General features: G+C 38.8%; 1 protein-coding gene across 1 annotated transcript in view; it reads left to right on the top strand.

Annotated features, from left to right (window-relative positions):
* The first annotated feature begins 3,067 nt into the window (after positions 1–3,067).
* Positions 3,068–4,992, top strand: part of LOC122248536 (COP9 signalosome complex subunit 9) — a 2,677-nt gene continuing 752 nt past the window's right edge. Inside the window, exon 1 of the mRNA XM_086539612.1 lies at positions 3,068–3,207. The gene's annotated coding sequence lies outside the window, so the exon portion shown is untranslated. The remainder of the gene's footprint in view (positions 3,208–4,992) is intronic.

Genomic DNA, 4,992 nt, shown 5'->3' with positions numbered 1-4,992 from the left:
ATCCCTAGATCCTAGGTCGATCAAGTCAATTAGTTGGTCTCCTGTCGCTGCCTTGTTGAATTCTTATAGGTCCAGCGAATACCTTCAATACGAGGCAGAGGCAGTGGCTGCGCGTATACCCTCTCACTACCCCTTAAACCATTAGGTACTTAAACGCTTCCCCTTGTTGGAGTCTGTGGTAGGTGGGGGGTATGGGAGGGTGAAAGAAGTAGCTATTATTTAGCAAATATCACACATTCAATCAATTACACCCGATCTGACAATGTTGACAACAATAACGAGGAATTGTCCTTAGTAGTTATTCTAGAATCCTAGGATTCTAATGACAATAAATTGTGAGTGTGAGTATTCCTTATAAGAATCAGACCTAGAAGGGATCCAAGAACACCACAAAGTCCTCCCTAAGAGTAGAACTATACGTGTAGGGCAAAGTATAGAAGAAAATGGCAGCCCAGCTCGTCACAGCAATGACATATCCCTGAAGGAGGGACTGGGGCAGAGCCTCATGAAGTCACTCCACTCCAACTGAAGGTGAGATTTCCTTTTCTCTCCGACACAGATCATACAGGACCTTAACACAAAAGCGAGTGAGGAAAAAAACAGACCTATGCAGGTCAAGCTCAACGCAACCAAGAGGAGTCATCCTCCAAACAGACCCTTGATATTCAAACGATATAACTTGAATAACACAGATGTAACATAGAGTAGCGTGGTCCCTCTCAACATAAGCACATTACTAACGGTATTCCCTCAAGGATTGCCATTATTCACACAATTGTTCGATCTAGGAACGTCGAAATTATTACGCTCCAGAAGAACTTAACCGGAAACACAATTCGCTTTTCAAGATATTATCTCTTCGCCCTGCCAAGCTCAGCAGGAGCCAGGGGATTGATCTCTCTGGCCAAGGCGACAATACACTGTTTAATTATACGCAATCCACCTAACTGTAGAGATGGCAACGAATCTCTTGACATGGAGATTTAACTGGCCAGGCTTTTGGATCGCACTACAACAAGGGACCTTGTGATAATAGCGGAGACAATACCGACCATCCTATCTTGCCTTTTTCTTAGAGATCAGATGCATCAGGCTATTGCGTAGCCAAGGTCCTTGAGATCGTTCTTCTCAATAATCATGAACCAACGTCGACTTGGGTTGTTTGATCTCACGTTTGCCACTGCAGCTCTATGAGATGACCTGTTGATGACATTGGCAAGAGCAATTACTATGGGGTCGCTATCATCCCCATGGATGTTGGTCCGGCGGCATAATCCTTGATGGAGAGTGGATAAGGCCAACCGGCAAAGCTTTCAGAATGCATTGCCTCATACAATGAAGTTCCTGAGGCTGACAATGTGGATGTGCTTGATCCCAAGCACATGGACCAGGCAACCTCACATACCAGACCCAAAACTCGTCTCTACTTCAGGAGTAATAAGGTCTCATGGTGCTACAACAATAAGATAAAAAAAAATAACCACACAGTAAACATGCACTACAAAAGTCTCGGGTGTATGCATCATGATCCACAATCTGAGACGAGCAAACTAGTGCTTGAGTCCTCTGCGAGAACAAATAGTCTACCCGCAGAGTAAAGTCAAAATGCCTTCTTCCAAGCATCTTTACTGACTCGTTCCATGTTCTCTTCGAGGGAGCTAAGAAGATACAAGAAGAGTTCTCACTCTTTCCTACCCAAATAATTTCTTGCCTATGCTGAAAGGTTAGCTCACATTTCTGAAACTCATTAATAAATCACATGAGACGTCCACTATCTCCCTTAGCTGGAACATAGTTAACATAGTCCTAATCCTAAAACTTAGGAAACAGGTAGGTACCACCCCATATATATCCTCTTAGCTATTTCGGCAAAACAGTAGAGAGAATGATACTCAGCCGTATCTGGTGAAACAGGAGCCTCCATGGATTCCCAAAGGGCATGAACTCAATACAGGGTCTAGCCACTCCCCTGAAAATGATTATAATTGTTATCTCTGCGGCTGTCTTTCTGAACTTAGAAAAGAATCCTTTGGCTATTCTGGAGATCCTGGAGGGAACTGAAGAACGAATTCTTGGCTTAGATAGAGGTCTATTATAGGAACAGACTCCTAGAGTCAGGTTCCAAGGTTACAATGCAGAGCACAAACCATTTGATAAGGAACACGGCAAGCTAGAATTATTAGTCTAGCTCAGTTCACCAATCTGATAATCAGCATCCTCGACATTCACCTATGCAGAGGATCTTGCAATTATCTCCACTGTGAATATCCGAGCGAGGGACCAGCACTTTCTGAATTTTTTGCAACCAAATCAAAGGCCATTGCTCTTACACTCAATATCCATGAAATTTGTGTTCAGGGACTGGACCTAGAGTGGGTGCAGGTCTTCCAGTACCTTGAAGACCACAATCTCACTTTCCGAAAGGAGGTATAGTAGACAGCATTAAGACCCGAACCTCCGTCAAAAGAGCAATAACTAGAAAAAAAAAAACATGGGTGGTGGACACAGGGTCTTACAACATTTTATGTACATGTATTCCATCCTATTGTGAACTATGGGTCCTTCATCACTGCCAACCTCAATCTCAGGAACAGACTTGAGCAAAATTAAAATGAGGTGAGAATCACTCTGGGTGCCCTAAGGCGGGCAAACATTCTTGATTTTATCCTGTTACTAAATGTGAAATTCCCATAGTCTAAAAGAGTGAAGTGAAGATCTGAACATCTATGATGAATTGTTCTAGGTAATTCATTAAAGTTGATTACCCTCTAATTAATGTCATTATCACCATTAGTCTTATGTATATTCAGTCGAAGTTGTCAATATCCCTTATCATCGTGATAACTTCACCGTTAGGGAAACACCTACCATCACTCTAAATATTGATGGTAGATGAATCTGAAAAATTTCTCTCAATTGAATGACTTCTTGAAAACGCGACATGTATATAGTGAACTTTTCGTCACTTTCGACAGTCGACGTTAATTCTTAAAACATATATAGTCATTTTTCTTCAAACTTTGAAATATGATAAAGTATTAAAGTCCATACCACTCTCAGTATGAATAAAAAGACGACGCAGATAACATTATACATCCTCAACTGAACGACTACGTAACCCGGAGTTAACTCAGGGCTTCGTCGCCTCCGCTCTTGTCAACAAACGTTCTCGGGAAGCCACCGCTGAAGACCCTCTATTTATAATTTGTAAGTGTCTGAGTACATTTATTATAGATTTTAGTACCAAGAACATGAGTTATCATTGGCTAAGTGTAGGTATTCTTTTATGAAACAGTGGAATTCAAGAGTGGTTTTATGGCTTAATTTTTGTTGTGAGGTGATCGTGTATTTTTAATCTCACAAACAAATTTGTAATGCTTTCAAATGTGATTTTTTCCCGTGATTATGTTCTTCCACTTGAGAGATGTTGAGTAGTAGAAGGCCAGCGGTCCCAAGTGCGACATGAGATTGTGGCATTATGCAAATTAGTCATTGCAGCGTTTGTACATCCGATGTTCTGGCAAGATAGAGCTTGGATTGGGTCCTTTGATGTTAAATTTTAAGGTGATCTTATACTATCTTTATCGAATATATATTGTGATCTTTGTTGGCTTTTTCTGGAGCATCAGCAGATTGTAAAGCCATAATTATTAATGAATAGGCCAGTGAGAGAAGTGCATTTGTTTGCTTAACGGTAAACCATGAAACAACAACTTCAGAGATAGAAGAAAGTAATTATTATCTTCTAAGAATGCATGAAATAATTCAATTACCTTTATAAGAAAAAAATCTGCAGAAAGTGAAGGTAAGACCACAATCATTCATCAATGATAAACCCATCGTTACTCTGGCTATCACCTTAACCACCATGCCTATGCCAACAAACCTCTGCTATATATATTCTGGAAAAATAAGGCTCGTGGACCACCTGGTGGTTTGCTGTTAGATAAGCAACTGGTCCAAACTAATTATATGGGATGGATGATTATTGGCCTTTTCTGAAGCTCTAAAGGGGTGGAGGCCACAGCGGTCACAAGACTCAGGCCCTGTGGTTCTAGATTTAAAAATTACCAGTTTGATTTACAGTTAGTTTCTTGACAATTACTATTTAGATATTTTGAGATAATTTCTTTTCAATTGCTATTGTTACGATGGACTTCATTAGTCTAGATTCCTACAAGCTGAAATATGAACCAATAGTAAGTAGGTTTATGAAGTACTGTTTTCCAGTTATAGATCATATACTTTCCTGATTACTAATTTTGTAGGCTGTGTGAGGATTTCTAAATTAGCTAAGTAAGGATTGTTAATTCTACCTCTCTATTAGGCCTGTGATCTGACTATTTTACAAATGTTCACATATTAACATATTAGCAAAACCATTAGATATGTAAACAATCACTAAAGTATAGATCTCTGCATCAATCATACTCTAGCAGTTCAGAATTTCTAAATTTCTGTGTAGATGTATTGTGAAATGAGGTACAAATTTAAGCTCTATCTTGTAAATGTAAGACTGAAAGAACCAGCATCATTCTGTCGTAACTAAACAGGTATCCCATTTTTAAAGATTTTCATTAACTATTGAGGAAGAATAAGGTTATATGCATCATTTCTTCCAATTATCATTGAGGTTCCCCGTCTTGTTGAGGTGGTTTATATAGTACATTAAAGACTCATAGTAAGGGCCATCATAAATAGGAAAACAATTGAATGCAGAGTAGTATATGATGAGTATCAAACAAATATACCATAGTTAATAATCTATTTGGCAATGTATTGAAACTAATAAATAAATTGGATTCTGATAAGAATCTTGAAAAAAAATGCACAAACTATATAAAAATGAAGAATAAGCCGCAAAGAAATATTCATCATAATAGGGCCTTAAAAACTGCTCCTCGTCTTAGATCAGTCTTTTGTGAAGTATTCCACTGTGACTTGGCAAGATTTTTATTTTTATTATTATTATTTTATTTTTATTATCATCAT

Source organism: Penaeus japonicus, unplaced genomic scaffold, assembly GCF_977035675.1.
Source record: "Penaeus japonicus unplaced genomic scaffold, GWHDUDI00000001_assembly GWHDUDI00000009, whole genome shotgun sequence".
In the NCBI taxonomy this organism is placed as follows: Eukaryota; Metazoa; Arthropoda; class Malacostraca; order Decapoda; family Penaeidae; genus Penaeus; species Penaeus japonicus.
This window is presented reverse-complemented; position numbering and strand designations above follow the sequence as displayed.